At 41.6% G+C, this 19169-nt stretch overlaps 1 protein-coding gene across 1 annotated transcript in view; it reads right to left on the bottom strand.

Annotated features, from left to right (window-relative positions):
* LOC131278826 (anthrax toxin receptor-like) overlaps positions 1-19169 on the bottom strand; it is a 56253-nt gene that overhangs the window by 36218 nt on the left and 866 nt on the right. The gene's annotated exons all lie outside the window — the stretch shown is intronic.

Raw genomic sequence — 19169 nt, forward strand, 5'->3', positions numbered from 1 at the left:
GGACAGAACATCTCAAAAGAGAATCACCAAAGAAACAAAACATCTGAATAGTATATTAGAGGAGCTCGATCTAATAGACATATATAGATCGCTACACCCAAACACAGCAGGATATACATTTTTCTCAAGCGCACATGGATCATTCTCCAAGATAGATCATATGCTAGGCCACAAAGAAAGGCTGAACGAATTCAGAAAGATTGAAATCATACAAAACATTATCTCTGACCACAGTGGAGTCAAGCTGGAGATTTGCAAGGGACAGAGGCCCAGATTTCACACCACGATTTGGAAATTAAACAGCACACTCTTAGAAAAACAGTGGGTCAAAGAGGAAATCTCAAAAGAAATCAATGACTACCTTGAAACAAATGATAATGATAACACAACATACCAAAATTTATGGGATGCAGCAAAAGCAATACTGAGAAGGAAGTTTATAGCCATAAATTCATATATCAAAAAAGAAGAAAGAGCAAAAATTGAAGAACTAACTGCACATTTGAAGGAATTAGAAAAACAACAACAAAGTAACCCAACAGGAAGAAGAAGGAAGAAAATAACAAAGATAAGAGCAGAACTAAATGAAATAGAAAATAAGAAAGCACTTGAACAGATAAACAAGACCAAGAGCTGGTTTTTTGAGAAGATTAACAAAATTGACAAACCTTTAGCAACACTAACAAAGAAAAAAAGAGAGAAGATGCAAATACACAAAATAAGAAATGAGAAAGGCGATATCACCACTGACCCCACAGAAATAAAGACTATCATAAGAGGATATTTTGAAAAACTATATTCCAACAAAAATAACAATCTAGAGGAAATGGACAAATTCCTAGAAACACATAAGCAGCCCATATTGACGGAAGAAGAAATTGATGATCTTAACAAACCAATCACAAGCAGAGAGATAGAATCAGTTATCAAAAATCTCCCAACTAAGAAGAGCCCAGGGCCAGATGGCTTCACAGGTGAATTCTACAAAACATTCCAGAAAGAACTGACACCAATCCTGCTGAAACTATTCCAAAACATCGAAACAGAAAGAACATTACCCAACTCCTTCTATGATGCCAACATTACCCTAGTACCAAAGCCAAACAAAGACATCACAAGAAAGGAAAATTACAGACCAATTTCTCTAATGAACCTAGACGCAAAAATACTTAACAAAATACTTGCTAATCGTATTCAACAACACATTAAACGTATTATACACCACGACCAAGTGGGATTCATCCCAGGTATGCAAGGATGGTTCAACATAAGAAAATCAATCAACGTAATACACCATATAAACAGATTGAAGGAAAAAAATCACATGATTATATCTATTGATGCAGAAAAAGCATTTGACAAAATACAGCACCCTTTCTTGATAAAAACACTCCAAAAGATTGGAATACAAGGGAATTTTTTGAACATGATAAAGAGTATATATGAAAAACCTAAAGCCAATATTGTTTACAATGGAGAAATCCTAGACTCCTTCCCTCTAAACTCAGGAACAAGACAAGGATGACCACTGTCTCCGCTCCTATTTAACATTGTCTTAGAAGTACTTGCACGAACACTGAGGCAAGAACCAGAAATAAAAGGCATTCAAATTGGAAAGGAAGAAGTCAAAATTTCATTATTTGCAGATGACATGATCCTATACATAGAAAACCCTGAGAGATCTACAACGAAGATTCTAGAACTCATAAATGAGTTTAGTAAAGTCGCAGGGTATAAGATCAATGCGCAAAAATCAGTAGCATTTCTGTACACCAATAATGAGCAAGATCAGGAGGAAATCAAGAAACAAATACCATTCACAATAGTAAATAAAAAATCAAATACTTAGGAATAAATTTAACTAAAGAGGTAAAGAACTTATACAATGAGAACTATACAAGATTGTTCAAGGAAATCAAAGAAGACCTAAATAAATGGAAGACTATTCCTTGTTCATGGATAGGAAGACTGAACATTATTAAGATGTCTATCCTACCAAAACTGATCTACACATTCAATGCAATCCCAATAAAAATCAACACAGCCTTCTTTAAGGAACTAGAAAAACTAACTATGAAATTTATTTGGAAAGGAAAGAGACCCCGAATAGCCAAAGACATACTGAAAAAGAAAAACGAAATTGGAGGAATCACACTACCTGACTTCAAAACATACTATAAAGCTACGGTGGTGAAAACAGCATGGTATTGGCATAAGGAGAGACACATAGACCAATGGAATCGAATTGAAAGCTCTGATATAGAACCTCACATATACAGCCACATAATATTCGATAAAGCCACCAAACCCTCTCAATTGGGAGAGAGTGGCCTATTCAACAAATGGTGTCTGGAGAACTGGATAGCCATATGTAGAAGAATGAAAGAGGATTACCATCTCACACCTTATACAAAGATCAACTCAAGATGGATCAAAGACCTAAATATAAGAGCCAAGACCATAAAAACCTTAGAAAGCAGTGTAGGGAAACATCTACAGGACCTTGTAATAGGAAATGGATTTATGAATATCTCACCAAAAGCACGAGCAGCAAAAGAACTAATAGATAAATGGGACTTCCTCAAAATTAAAGCCTTCTGCACCTCAAAGGAGTTTGTCAAGAAAGTAAAAAGGGAGCCCACACAGTGGGAGAAAATATTTGGCAATCATATATCTGATAAGAAACTTATAACTTGCATATATAAAGAACTCCTATATCTTGAAAATAAAAAGATAAACAACCCATTTAAAAAATGGGAAAAAGACTTAAACAGACACTTCTCCGAAGAAGAAATACAAATGGCAAGAAAGCACATGAAAAAATGTTCCAAATCTCTAGCTATCAGGGAAATGCAAATCAAAACTACAATGAGATACCATCTTACACCCATAAGATTGGCAGCTATGAAAAAAACAGAAGAATACAAGTGCTGGAGAGGATGTGAAGGAAGGGGAACACTCATCCACTGCTGGTGGGACTGCAGAAGGATCCAACCATTCTGGAGGACAGTATGGCGGTTTCTCAAAAAACTAGCCATAGATTTGCCATATGACCCAGCAATACCACTGCTGGGTATATACCCAGCAGAACTGAAAACAAGGACACAAACTGATATATGTACACCAATGTTCATAGCAGCATTGTTCACTATTGCCAAAAGTTGGAATCAACCCAAATGCCCATCAACAGATGAGTGGATCAATAAAATGTGGTATATACACACAATGGAATACTACTCAGCTGTAAGAACAAACACACTACAAACACATGTGATAACATGGATGAATCTTGAGAACCTTATGTTGAGTGAAGCAACCCAGACATTGAAGGACAAATACTACATGACCTCAATGATATGAAATAAACAAGCTGCCCTAGATAGCAAGAGACTGAACGATAGGCTTATAGGAAATCGGAGGGTGGAGGAAGGATATGAGCCGATGTCTGCAGGGGTGGAATTTAAGACGAGATGGTGGTAAGTATGAACACAAAGAAGAGATAAAAGGGGGGCAAGGGGTTGCCTTTGGTTGGGGCTTTACGGGTTTGAGGGTGGCTGGGGAGGGACGGATGGGTAACGTTGCCCAAAAGTAGGGGGAGGGAGGGGTAGCATACGAACACAGGAGAGGGTCAGGAGGTGGTGGAGAGTAAAATGCCGAGAAAATCATATCAAAATATAATAAAGAGGGTTACCTGTTTAGAATGCTCGGAGGGGAGGGTCTGATGCAGGACGGGCTCCTGGGGAATGTCTAAATGCTCATTCTGCCAGAGTGGGTGACACCATGGGGTAGAAACCCAAGTAGTGAGAGTGGGGGTGGACCCACATCCTGGGGAGGACTAATGACATCAAATAGAGGGAACTGTATCCCTCGAGAGAAAGGGTGGCTCCCAGGGCATTGGGGCAGTTGAGCAAGTTAGGCCCTGAACACTATTCCATCTATATCTGGAAGTGGCTCCTCAGGAAACGGAGGTTGGCTGTCACTGTGGGCACCAAGGTGGAAGGGAAAATGGACGTTAAATGTGTGGAACCAAAGTAAATGGGGGGCAAGAGAGGAGTTTCTTGAGAGTACACAAGGATGGATATAAAACATGTAATATTACACCATAACATATAGGAGATGACAGACTGATAATGTAAACCATAATGTAAAACATAGGATAACTAAAAATGTAAAGAACTGTGTATCCTAAAGTATGCACCATAATGTAAGCACACATGTTACCTTGTTAGAAAGCTAATATCTCAGACTCTGTACATCACCTTAAGTAAATATGATATGAATAGGGTGTAAGAGTATCACTGTGGAAGGGAAAAGGTTTTCTGGTGGATGTGTGGGAGTGCTGTATATTATATATATGCATTGCTGTGGTCTAGGACTCCTGTGAAGAAATGCTGAATAATTAGGGGGGGAAAAAAAAGGATAGGATGTGGAATTTTTTCAAATCAACATTCTTTATCTAAGTTCTTTATCTAACTTTATCCAAGTTCTTTATCTATCCTTTAAACCCATCGCTATATGCCATTCCCTAGTAAGGGACCATGACATTATATTGGGCTTCAAATTTCGGGGAGTTCTGGATCACAGAGTGTTTCAACAATGGCAATGGAGGGATACTGGTATGGGATACCAATGACAGGTGATATATGGCTGACAGGGAGCTGTACAGAACATATGTCCAGGGTGCATGGTAATGATTGGATATACTCATAGTGGCAACAATTAAAAACCACAGCACGGGGGGTACTGGGTTCCTGGCCAGTGGTGCTCTGTCGTGGTCCCTAGGGGAGCAGCGACAGTCTCCCAGGTACAGCGGCGGGGACCGGGAGGGAGTGAGGGTTCAACAGTGAGCCCCTGATGCTAATGACTATGCTTGTGAGCTGATAAACCTAAAATAAGAACAAGGCCTAGAGCAACATTGTGCCTGGGAATTTCCTCCTGTCAGCCTTCATGTTACTCAAATGTGGCCAGTCTCGAAGCCAAACTCAGCATGTAAATGCAATGCCTTCCCTCCAGCATGGGACATGACTCCCGGGGATGAGCCACCCTGGCAACGAGGGACCACTATCAACTACCAACTGATGATGCAACTGGAAAAGGACCTTATACGGAAGGTTCAATGTGGATCAGCAGAATATCCATGTCTACATAAAATAACATGACTTTAAAATGCTGTTTGACCTAAAGTAAGGGGGAAATGGAAAGGAGAAATGAGTTTATATGACTACGAGTTTCTAAAAAAGAGTCTGGAGGCTGGCAGAAGGATTGCCCTCATGCACAACTGAGCAGAGTCAGAGAGACAGATAAAGCAGATACAACCCCCAGATATTGGTTCCTTTGAAGGCTAAAGAGACCCATGGGAGTTATGGTCATGGCCGATGGGGTTAACTACCAGGGCAGATGGCCCCTCTTTGGAAATGGTGTTTATGTGTGATGAATCTGGACTCAGATGGGATCTCCCTTCATAAGACTTTCATGCTAATGTGCTGGAGGTGCAGTTAATGTTGGGGTTTAAGATATATTTAGGGGATTTGAATCTCTGGACTGACAATGTGATAGCCAGGTCCTGAGCCTCAACAGACTCCAGCACCTACAATCTGATTTATTGGACTTACCACACTCAGCTAAGATGGAGTTGAAGAAGGACAATCACCACACCATGGAGCCTAGAGTGATTACAACTGAAAATGGGAGGATTGCATCCAGCATCCATGTGGAATCTGAGCCTCCTCTTGACATAGAGGTGCAATGGACACAACCAATCCAATGTCCACATAGAAGAGGTGGCATTGGATTGGGAAAAGTGGACATGGTGGACGATGGGTATGGGGAAAGGCAGGAAGAGATGAGAGGTGGAGGTGTCTTTGGGACATGGAGCTGCCCTGGATGGTGCCTCAGAGGTAATCACCGGACATTGTAAATCCTCACAGGGCCCACTGGATGGAATGGAGGAGAGTATGGGCCATGATGTGGACCATTGTCTATGAGGTGCAGAGGTGCCCAAAGATGTACTTACCAAATCCAATGGATGTGTCATGATGATGGGAACGAGTGTTGTTGGGGGGGGAGAGGGGGGGTGGGGGGGTGGGGTTGAATGGGACCTCACATATATATATATTTTTAATGTAATATTATTACAAAGTCAATAAAAAAAAAAAGGTCATTCCACTGTTCTATCAATTCAGCTGCTGCAGGATCATGGGGACCATGGTAAGACCAGTGAATTCCATGAGCACGTGTCCATTCCCCCCACATCATTTGCTGTGAAGTGGGTTCCTTGATCAGAAGCAATGCTATATGGGATGCCATGACAGTGGATAAGACATTCAGTAAATCCATGGATGGTAGTATGGGAAGAAGCATTATGTTCAGGGAAAGCAAAGCCATATCTGGAGTATGTATCTATTCCAGTTAGAACAAATCACTGCTCCTTCCATGATGGAAGGGCTCCAATATAATCAACTTGCCACCAGGTAGCAGGCCTATCTCCTCAGGGAATAGTGCCATATCAGGGGCTGAGTGTGGGTCTCTGCTGCTGGCAGACTGAGCACTCGGCAGTGGCTGTAGCCAAGTCAGCCTTGGTGAGAGGAAGTCCATGTAGTTGAGCCCATACATAACCTCCATCCCTACCACCATGGCCACCTTGTTCATGAGTCCATTGGGCAATGACAAAAGTGGCTGGGGAAAGAGGCTGAGTGCGAGGCACAGATCAGGTAATTTTAACCACTTGATTATTAAAATCTTCCTTTGCTGAAGACACCCTCTGGTAAGCATTCATATGGGACACAAATATTTTCATGTTTGTTTGTTTTTGTTTGTTTGTTTGTTTGTTTGTTTTGCCTATTCAGAAATGTCAATCCACAAACCTCTTCTCCAGACCTCTTTGTCACCAATTTTCCAATCATATTCCTTTCAAATTTCTGACCAACCAACCAAACCATTGGCAACAGTCCACGAATCAGTGTATAAAGTCACCTTCAGTCATTTCTTCTTCCAAGCAAAATGAACAACCAGGTGCACTGCTCCAAGTTCTGCCCACTGGGAAGATTTACCCTCACCGTGGTCCTTCAGGGACATCTCAGAAAGGGGCTGCAGGGAAACGGACTTTGGCCCAGTGGTTAGGGCGTCCGTCTACCATATGGGAGGTCCGCGGTTCAAACCCTGGGCCTCCTTGACCCGTGTGGAGCTGGCCATGCGCAGCGCTGATGCGCGCAAGGAGTGCCGTGCCACGCAAGGGTGTCCCCCGCATGGGGGAGCCCCACGCACAAGGAGTGTGCCCGTGAGGAGAGCCGCCCAGCATGAAAAGAAAGAGCAGCCTGCCCAGGAATGGCACCGCCCACACTTCCCGTGCCGCTGACGACAACAGAAGCGGACAAAGAAACAAGACGCAGCAAATAGACACCAAGAACAGACAACCAGGGGAGGGGGGGAAATTAAATAAATAAATAAATCTTTAAAAAAAAAAAAGAAAGAAAGGGGCTGCAGTACTGCAGCTTTTTGGGTGGCACCTGCCTATTGTGCAGAATCATCTGTAAACCAGGCCTGAGTTTTCTCTTCCTCAGTCAGCTGATTGTAAGGAACTCCCCAAGAATCCATTGTTGTGGGCTGAGAAAGAGAAGGTAACATGGAAAGAGTGATTGTGGGCATTTGGGCCACTTCCTCATATAACTTACTTGTGTCTTCAGGACCTGCTAGAGCCCTATCTTGTATATACTACTTCCACTTTATGATGGAGTGCTGTTGTGTATGTCTAACTTTATGGTTTGATGGGTCAGACAATATCCAGCTCATGATAGGCAAATCAGGTCTCATGGAAACTTGGTGGCCTATGATTCAGCATTCAGCCTCTACTAAAGTCCAGTAGCAGGCCAAAAGTTGTTTCTGAAAAGGAAAGTAGTTATCTGTAAAGGATGGTAGGGCTTTGCTCCAAAATCCTAAGTGGATGCATGGTGATTCTCTTATAGGGGCCTGCCAAAGGCTCCAGACAGCATGTATATTTGCCACTGTCACTTCTAGCACCATTGGATGTGCTGGATCTTATGGCCCAAGTGGCAGTGCAGCTTGCACAGCAGCCTGGACCTGTCGCAGAGGCTCCTCTTATTCTGGTTCCTACTCAGAACTAGCAGCCTTTCTGGCCACTTGGTAAATGGGTGAGAGGAATGTGTTGTCTCCAAAATCCAAAAGTGATCAAATAAGCATTGTGCCTCTTTTTCGATCATAGGAGGGGCAAGATGCAGCAGCTTATCCTTCACTTTAGAAGGGATATCTTGACAAGCCCCACACCACTGAAATTTCACCAAGATGGAGGGCCCTGTATTTTTGTTGGATTTATCTCCTATCCTCTGTCATGCTAGTGCTTTACCAATAAGTCTAGACTCATTGCTACTTCCTGCTCAGTAGATCCAATCAACATGATATCATTACTATAATAGACCAGTGTGATGTCTTGTGGGAGAAAGACATGATCAAGGTCTGCACGTACAATATTATGACATAGAGCTAGAGAGTTGATATACCCCTGGGGCAGGACAGTGAAGGTATATTAGTGACCTTGACAGCTGCAAGGAGACTGTTTCTGGTGGTCCTTACTAATGACAATTGAGAAAAAAGCATTTGCCAGATCAATAGCTGCATATCAGATTCCAGGTGATGTGTTGATTTGCGCAAGCAATGATATCATATCTGGGACAGTGGCTGCAATTGGAGGCACCACCTGGTTAAGTTTATGGTAATCTACTGTTATCCTCCAAGATCCATCTGTTTTCTGCACAGGCCAAATAGGAGTGTTGAATGGTGAGGTGGTGGAAATCACCACCCCTGAATCCTTCAAATACTTGCTGGTGGCACTGATCTCTATAATCCCTCCAGGAATCTGGTGTTGCTTTTTTATTTACTGTTTTGCTAGGTAGGGACAGTTCTAGTGGATTCCACTTGGCCTTTTCTATCATAATAGCCCTTACTCCACAAGTCAGAGATCCAGTGTACCTTCCCCAAGGGCACCTGGGCTTTTCCTCATTCAAGGGCTCTGTGTCTGTAAAGTCTGGGAATTGATTTAGGGGCCATGATTCTCTGCATCTGCAGTTCAAGTTAAGGTTTTGTTCACTCGGCCTAGAACTCTTCTGCTTATACAGATCAAGTAGGAATTTTGTAGACTGCCCGTGTGTTTCACTTCTAGGTATACTTCATGTTCTATTAGCCAACACCACAGCTCTATGTGACTCAGACTCTTTTGATTGCTGCTTTGAGTCTGCCTTTCATTGTGGTAGCCACACCCATCTTGCCTTTGGTGATTAACTGCTGATTCTTGGCTTTCACCAGGCAGAGATCCAATCATCCCCATAATGTCGAAGGATGCTAGTTCCGTGACAGCAATTCCCACAGTAATATCTGGGTTAAAGAGAAAAGCAGCCACAGAGTTCTTCAGGGAAGATGAATTATTCTTACAAATTTATTCCTCACAGTCCTGGTTAAAGGTGTGTCCTGGACTTTCCTGGGTGGACAGGTCTTAAATGGTAATCCATTCTAGCATTCCAATCTCTCGAAGCCTCTGAATTCTCTCTTCTACAGTATACCAGGGTAAATCAGACATCTTGACCTTAGACATCCTAGGCCATCTTTTGGTCCATGTTTCATCCAACCACCCAAATAAACTGTTGGATCCCCTCCGAACCCCTCAAGCTACAGTATTGAATCCAGAATTTCTGCTTAGTGGACCCATATCAATATATTCAGCCTGATCCAACTTTATTTTTATTTTTTTAAAGATTTATTTATTTATTTAATTTCCCCCCCCTCCCCTGGTTGTCTGTTCTTGGTGTCTATTTGCTGCGTCTTGTTTCTTTGTCTGCTTCTGTTGTCGTCAGCGGCACGGGAAGTGTGGGCGGCACCATTCCTGGGCAGGCTGCTCTTTCTTTTCACGCTGGGCGGCTTTCCTCATGGGCGCACTCCTTGCGCTGGGGCTCCCCCACGTGGGGGACACCCTTGCGTGGCACGGCACTCCTTGCACGCATCAGCGCTGCGCATGGCCAGCTCCACACGGGTCAAGGAGGCCCAGGGTTTGAACCGCGGACCTCCCATATGGTAGACGGACGCCCTAACCACTGGGCCAAAGTCCGTTTCCCCTGATCCAACTTTATATTCATTCTGCCATTATCCCATATCCTTAATATCCATTCCCACACATATTCCCCTGATTTCTGTCTATATGAATTGGAAAACTCAGGTAGTTCTTTTAGAGTATAGCGTACTTCCTCATGGGTCACACTTTGTACTTTTGCCTTTGGAGACTTGTTTTGATTTTAGTCTTTTAATAGGTCTCGAAGAGAAGAGGTGTGGTGGGGGGGATAAGAAGAAGGATTAGAAATGTCTTGCAAGCTGTTGACTTCAGGACATTCATTTTCATTTTTGTCTGGTGATACAGGATTAATTTCTTCAGGCAGGGGTTGGATCGCAGACTCTTCAGGGCAGGGTGGAGGTTGGGTAGTGCAGGCTGGAATTTGGCTGGTTTGCCTCAGGGCTGGGAAGAGGTCTGGACTTCCTGGGACAGGCTAGAGGCTGTCTAATACAAGCTTGACACTTAGTGGTTTTCACAGGGCAGACCATTACAGATATATCTGGCAAAGTCTCAGCAGAATTTAGGGTTTCAGTGTCCCCACTGTTACCATAATTATCAACCCATATGTCTCCAACTCAATCCTCAGTATTCCACTCTTTTCCAATCATTGCCCTCAGACACCCTGCGAGGTTGAGCTTTTAGTTTCCATTGTAACTCAGCACTTGTACGATGAGACTCTGGGTCTGGTTTTCAGAGATCTCAAGTCTGTGGCTGCATGAAATAAGGTTTTCTTTCAGAGCATGCATAGAAACTTTCAAATCATGTTGCAAATTTGAAGCTTTAATCATTCCTTTTTTTTTTTTTTTTTGTAACTGTATACAGAGTATTTAGGAATGACCAACCAACATCATTGTACCTTTTGACTCCACAAAACTCTGTTAAGGTGTTGAAAACACTCTCATCCAGATCCTTGCCTCTTCTAAGCATGGAAATAGCTGAATCCAGTGGTGATATTTTGTATATCTCTATTGCCAACTCTTGCCATGGACTGTCAGTGGCCTCTTGATTATTGGAAAGGGAGTCATTATTGTCCTTGAATCCAATCAGAGTAGAGAGCCAATTGCAAAACTCCCAGAACTACTTTAGAAATCCCATTTTTAAGATTCTGTTCCTCAAGAACCACTCCTGGCACCAAGCTGTATTAGTCAGTGTTCTCTAGGGCAATAGAATGGACAGGAGATATCTGTAAATAGTGTATGAAATTTTATAAAATTCTCTCACATGACCATGGGGATTCAAAAGCCCAAATTCTGCAGGGCAGGCTGCAAACCAGGGACTCCAATGAAGCTCCTTGTGAGTTCCCAGGAGATGGTGGCTGTCCAAAGTAGAGCTGGGAATGCTCTCTCTGAATGCTGAAATCGCTTCCCTTTTAAGGCCTTCAACTGATTGGATAAGACATCACTCATTGCTGACCTCAATCTCCTTTATTGATTGTAGTAGTAATCATCTATCTATGCAATGAACTACTGATGATCAAGGTCCATGAAATGTCTTTGTATTACAATTAGCCCAGTGCTTGCTTGACCAAACAACTGGGCACCATTACGTAGCTGACTTGACACATTAGCCTAACCATCACAGGGTTGTTTTGTTTCTTTGTAGTTTTTTTTCTTTTTCTTTTTCTTTCTCTCTCTTTCCATTCCTTTTTTCCCCTCCTTTTCTTTTCTTTTTCTTGGTCTGGCAGACTGAGGAGTGGAAGAACTAGGTTTCTAGAATGACCACAATATAATACTCAGAATGTCCAGTTATCAAGAAAAATTAAAAAATAAGGAGACAGGAAAGTATGACCCAGTCACAGGAAAAGAGAATTCAACAAAAAATATAACAGAGGAAGTCCAGTTACTGGAAATGCTAATCAAAGATTATATATAACTCAGTTAAACAGATCAATGAAGTAAAGGAAATCATCAAGAAAGAATGAAAGGATTTCAGGGAAACAATATATGAACAAAGTGATCATTTCAATAATGAGATAGTAACTCTAAAGAGGCACCAAATAGAAATTCTGAAGCATAAAAGTACAATAATTCAATTGAACAATTCAAGACAGTGCTTCAACAGCCAATTGATGCATGCAGAAGAAAGGATCAGTAAACTTGAAGATAAGACAACTGAAATTATCCTGTCTGAAGAGTATAAAGATGAAAGAAAAAATGAAAAGAGCCTGAGCAACCTGTGGGACACCGTCAATGGAGAAAATAGACTCATCATTGGAGTCCCAGAGAGAGAAGAGTGTGAGAATGGGGGAAAAGATTAGAGAAATGACTGACAGCTCCCCATATCTGATGAGAGATACGAATATACAAGTCTAAGAAGCTCAATGATCTCCAAACAGGAAAAACTCGAAGAGATATACACCAAGACACATTAGAGTGAAATCATCAAAGCCCAAAGACAAAAAGAGTATATTAAAAAGAGCAAGAGATTGCTGCTTCTCCATTGGGGAGTGGGACAGAGTTCCCTGGAATGGGAACTCAGCACTCCCTCAGATTGTGTTTATATGGCTAAGAGACTTCAAAATGAGTCAGGAGGACTTTAGAGGGGTTGTTTTTATGAACATCTCAGCAGGATCTCAGTGACAGCCAAAGTAGATACAATCCCAAGTAGTGGTGCTCCTGAGGGCTACAGAGACACCCAGATCCTACGATTGTGACAGATGGCTCTGGAGTCCAGTGCCTTGCCAGTGGGCCGTACTTTGGAATTTGTGCTCCAGAGTGTGATGGAGTTGGACTCAGATGTGACCTCTCTACACATGCCTCTTCCGTCACTTTTACTGAACTTGTGGTTGGCCCTGGGGTTGGTGTATGCTCAGGAGACTTGAATCTCTGGATTGTTTATGTGCCAGCTGGGCCCTGAGCCTCAGCAGAGTGGCAAAACCTACTTTCTGGTTCATTGGACTAACCAGGTCAGCTAACAGGGAGGTGAGTATGGTCAACCACCACACCAGAGAACCGAGAGAGTATACAACTGCAAGCAGGAGAATCCCATCCATCAGCCATGTACTACCTAAGCCCCCTCTTGATTGAGAGGTGGAGTGGACATTGCCATCCCAGGGTCCTCAGGATGGAGGAATAAAATATGGATTAGTGTGTACTTACTGGTATTCTACTATAGAATTATTGTGACTCTAGCAATGGAAGAAACTGTATCATTGATGTGGAGACAGTGGCCACGGGAGTTGCTGAGGGCAGGGAGATGGAAGAAGAGGTGCAATACAGGGGCATTTTCAGGACTTCGAGTTGCCCTGAATGATATTGCACAGACAGATGTAGGAAATGATATATCCTGCCATAACCCACTGAATGGACTGGGAGAGACAGTAAACTACAATGTAAACTATAATCCATTATGTGTAGCAGTGTTCCAAAATGTATCCATCAAATGCAATGAATGTGCCACACTGATGAAAGAGGTTGTTGATGTGGGAGGAGTGGGGATGGGGGTGGGGGATTGGGGTATATGGGAACCTCTTATACTTTTTAATGTAATATTTTGTGTGATCTATGTATCTTTTAAAAAAAGATAATTAAAAAATAGCAAGAAAGAAGTGATAGAGCATGCACAAGGGATCCTTAGTGAGATTAAGTTGTGGCTTCTTCTTAGAAACCATGGAAACCAGTAGTTAGTGGGATGACATATTCAAAGTGCTAACAGAAAAATATTGTCAACCAAGAATATGATAAATAGAAAAACAGTCTTTCAAAAATCAGGGAGAAATGAAGATATCTCAGATAAATCACATCTGAGGGAGTCCATTACCAATAGACCTGCCTTTTAATAAATGTTAAAAGGAGTCTTACATATTGAGGGGAGGGAATATAAGACATTAATTGCAAGCTATAAAAAGAAATAAAGGCCTCCATTATAGATACCTACGTGAGTTAATGTAAACGCTAATATTATTTTCCACTTTTTTCATTTGAAATAATGTCTTTTATTTTTCATATAGCTTAAACCCAAGTGCATAAAACAACCACAAATATTTAGGATAATACATTATACATTGAGGATACTGTTTAAAAACATAATTCTCACAAAATAACATCAAATGGAAAGAGGGAAGTGGAGTATATAGGAACAGAGTATATCTAGCTATTGAAGTTAAGTTGATATCAATACAAACTAAACTGTAATAAACTTAGGATATCAGATACAATCCCCATGGCAACCAAAGGCAAAAATACAAAAAATAGCTACAGAAAGGTTTATGAGAGGTCATTCCAAATGGCTCATTGCAATAGAACTTAAAAATGAAAAGGATGGAAATAATGGAGGAAAGGCAGGATATAAAAGGTATATGATATGCAAAAAGCAAGGAGCAAAATGTCCAAAGTAAGTCTTGTCTTTTCAGTTATTACCTTGTGTTAATGTATTAAATACTCCAATAGATAGGCAGATTTGCAAAATGAATCTAGAAGCAAGATCCAAGTGTATGCTGTTTACAAGAGACACATTTTATTTATTTTTTATTTTTTATTTTGTCCAAAATAGTTTTAATTTCATCTAACATTGCTGGAGATAATACTGCTATTTCACACTACTAGATATTTTAATAAGGATAGCAATTATTGGTGTTATAAAATGATAGCAACTGAAGGATAAACTATTATACCTGGGAACAATTATTTTCTAACTCAAATGGATTTAATGTGGGGAAAAAACATTTTTAAAGGAAGATTTAAAATACAAGATGCTTATGAAGATAACGTAATTTACCAGTCATTTACAAATTTATCTGCACTGATCTTTTGCAGAACAAAAATGCAAAAATGCAGTTAGAGTGCCCTAGTGCAAACTCCCAAACTGGAAATATATAAAACTGGTACCCCAGAAATAGTGTGAAATACTGCTATCAAACTGTCTAGGAACTGTTTTTTCTATCAGTTGTTAAAGAAATGCATTATAAGTACATTGTATGTTTTGGTGCCATTTAAATACTGTTAGTAAACTCCGGTTTTTAGAAGGATAGAATATAACAGAGAAATATGTTTTGAATTTTGGAAGGCTCGTTCTCCCTAAAGCAACTGTCTTTTGAATATGCAGCCTCAAAAAAAAAGCTTAATTGATTCATACATAGTGAAATGTAAGCAGTAGTTTTCCATCATTTGATTAAGTTTTCCTAATGAGGTTGAGTTTTCATTCAATAGCCTCTCTTAATCAAAAGCAATTTGGCTTCTTTGTAATGTGTACAGATAAGTTCATTCCACATCTGTCATTTCTACTTCATCACTTTCTTTAATATATGTCACTGAACCCTAAGCTTTTGCTGAAAGAGATCCCATGCCAGTCTCTTTACTCCTTGTAAAGTCTCCTTGGTTTGTGTCTTCTAATCTTATCTTCTTGGTGTTTTGAAATAACCGAGTCACTGGTTCCAATCTGCTTTCCTCAGTTCCATTAAGTGATTAAGTGATCGGTCACTTTCGAATCGATCCGCATAGCAGATACCTGAGGGCAGATTTACTAAGAGAAAATCCCATTGGGACAGGTGAACAAATATCAACGTGGCTTTCAGGTACTTTTGTAGGTAGGAGAAACGTTTCTTCAACTTGATTGCTGGCAATGCTAGGAATTGTGTCTCTTCAAAGTGTGAGTTTTCTTTTGAAATGCCTAGGCTTATACCCTATCAAGACCATCTGAGAACTGCTATAAAACACTAGTGTCTATTTCATCGGGACAGGCTGGCTCTGCCCCAGAGACCTGGGGGGGCTCCCCCCAAACGCAGGAGAGCGCGCCAAACTCCGAGCGCCAACGAGCAGCGCCGGGGAGGAACCGCCTGACTAACGGCGGGTCCAGAACCGCGCGCGACCGCGGAGGACAGGGGCGCACCGCGCTGCAGGCGTATCAGAGCCGAGGGAAGGCGCGACGAGGGACTGCCGTGCGCATGCGCGCTCTGTTAAGGCACAGCGGACAAGGAAAAAGTGGAGAGAGGCTGTTGCCAGGAGACGGGACGCGCGCGGCGGGGCGCGCCTGCGCAGCGCAGCGGGCGCGAAAGACGCCTCTGCTCGGAGCCCTGTGGGGAGGCAGGTGGATGTACGAGTCGCTTGGCGCGTGGGGGCGCGTGTACCAAGAGACACATTTTAGATCTAAAGAACCATATAGGTTGAAAGTGAAAAGAAGGGGGAAAAAATAACCTACAAGTTAAAATTATAACCAGAGAGAGCCAGGGTAGCTATACTAATATAAGACAAAATAGACATTAATTCAAAAAACTTTTTATAAGAGAGAAATAAGGACATTATTTATTGATAAAAGCATCAATTCGATAAGAAGATGTAACAATTATAAACATATATGCTCCTAACAGGGCCCCCAAATACATGAAGCAAACATTGACAGAATTAAGGGGAGAGATAGATACCTCTAGAATAATAGTAGGACATTTCAATAACCACTTACAGTACTGAGTAGAAGATTGAGGCAGAATATCACCATGGAAATAGAGGACTCAACTCCATAAACCACCTAGATCTAACAGGCATATATAGAACACTTCACTCAACAACAGCAAAACACACATCTTTCTCAAGTGCACATGGGCACTCATAGCTACAAATTTTCCTCTTAGGATTGCCTTCATTGTATCACGTAAGTTTTGGCATATTGGGTTTATGTTTTCATTCATATTGAGAGTTTTTTAATTTAACTTTTGAATCATCTTTAAACTATTGGATGCTCAACATTGCTTTTTTCACATATTTTGTAAATTATTCGATTTTCCTTCTGTTAATTGATTTCGAGCTAGCTTCATTGCATTGTTCAGAGAGAATTTACCTAGTATTAGTCTGATTTCAATCTTTTGAAATGTATTGAGGCTTTCTTGTGTCCTAACATAGACTCTCTCTTATAAATTCTCAGAATGATTGAAAACAAAAACCCAACATGCCAAAACTTACGTGATACAATGAAGGTAATCCTCAGAGGAAAATCTATAGCTATGAATGCCTTATATAAAAAAGAAAAAGATCGCACATCAACCAATTGACTCCACATCTTTAAGAACTACAAAGATAGCGAATTAACTCTGAAGTTAGCAGAAGGAAAGCAATAATTAAGATTAGATTGGAGAGAAAAGAAAAACATCTGAGGGAATCAACAAAATTAAAAGTTGGTGAACTAGGCTAACAAATAAAAAAAGAGAAAAGGAACAAATAACAAAAATGGTCTTATCACTACTGAACTTACAGAAATAAAAAGGATTATAAGGGAATGCTATGAACAATTGTACACCAACAAATAATATAATTTAGATTTGGAAAAATTCCTGCAAACTCACAAATGACCTAAACTGACCCAAGAAGAAATAAAAACCTCAACAAATCTATGACAAATACAGACACTGAGTCAATAATCAAAAAATTTCCTCCAAGGAAAAGTCCACCAGCAGATGGCATTACTGGTGAATTCTGCCAAATATTTGAAGAATTAATATCAATTCTTCTATAACTCTTCCAAAAAATTCAAGAGGAGGGGAAACTTCCTAATTCATTCTATGAAGACAGCATGACCCTGATAGCAAAGTCTGATAAAAACATCACAAGGAAAGAAAATTATAAGCAATGCAGGAAATATAAATTAAAACCAGAAGAAAAACTTCATACTAACAAGGATGGCTATTTTTTTACTAAGGAAAATAAGTGTTGGAGAGGCTATGGAGGAATTAGACTCTAGTACACTGTTGATGGAAATTAAAAGGGTATAGCCACTGTGGAAAGCAGTGTGGTGGTTCCCCAACAACTTAAATATAGAAGGACCATGCAGTCTATCAATTCCACACCTCGGTATTTAATTTTAAAAAAAATGAAAACAGGGCCTCCTCCAGACCCCTGTATAACTGCTCACAGCAGCACAATAGCTAAAAGGTGGAAACAACTCAAGCATCCATCAACATATGAATTTATAAACAAAATGTGGTACATACACACAATGGAACATTCTTCAGCCATAAATAAGAATGACACTCTGAGACCTGCTGCAACATGGATGAACCTTGAAAACTCATATTAGACTGAGTGGCAGAAGCAGGGAACTTAAGAACAAGTGTATATGACGACACTGACATGAGATACCTCAAATAGCAAATTCGTAGAGACAGAAAGCAGATTGGAGGCTACCAGGGGATGGGAAGGGATGGGGGTTGTTCAGTGGATGTAGAATGAATAAGAATTAAAAAAAAAAAACCCAAGAGAATACAGTAGTCATGTGTGGAGAGGGCAGTGGGGACAATGTCGCTCAACCATCCATTCTTACCCCTTTCTAGTCCCCCATCTTCTTGGGAGACAGGATAGGAGAAGATCCTCCACTTTCTGATGAATTATTGCAAACTAGGTTTAGCTGGCCTCGACCAACCCACTTAGCCCCTCCAAGCCTCAGTTGTGTCATCCTAAAAGAGGGGAATTGAATGCACTCCCTCAGTTGTCGGGGACTAGTGTCCAGTACGTTGCTTAGCATGTAGTAAGTGCTCAATTGATGTGATTTCACACCCCACCGGTGCCAAGCTCCTCCTCCATCCCAGGCTGGGCTGTGCCCCCACTGGGCCAAACAGCAGAGCCTGGGAGAGCAGTGGGATGGCTGCCCAGCAGCGGGGGGCCCTCTGGCCTCACTGCCCTTTCCAGAAAGACTAAACTAGAGAGGCTGTCATCCCCTCCAGATCCAGCTGTCCTCCAACCCTGATCCACTCTCCAAGGGGACGTCAACCAGGCGAGACCTGTCCAGGGTGTGTCAGAAGTCCCCCCACTAGGCAGAGGAAGGGATTCTCTTCCAAGATCTGCCTCCATCACTTGCTCCTGGGTCCCTCACTCACCTCTGGGGCCTCACCCCTCCCACCCAGACTTGGATGGACACCCCCCTTTGCTCCTCTCCATTCCAGGGTGGTGAAACTGTAAGTGCTCCAGCAGAATTACCATTGGTTGCACTTCTGTTACTAGTCAATGAACGCAATGTTCACTGTCAACCCAACAGGAGGAGCTGAAGGTAGAAGCAAGGCAATCTCTCCAAGGCTGACCCTGCACCTCCCTTTCCTTCTTTGTCCAACAGTGCAGTCAGGGACAACTCCACAGGG

This window comes from Dasypus novemcinctus, chromosome 6 (genome assembly GCF_030445035.2).
Source record: "Dasypus novemcinctus isolate mDasNov1 chromosome 6, mDasNov1.1.hap2, whole genome shotgun sequence".
NCBI classification, from domain to species: domain Eukaryota; kingdom Metazoa; phylum Chordata; class Mammalia; order Cingulata; family Dasypodidae; genus Dasypus; species Dasypus novemcinctus.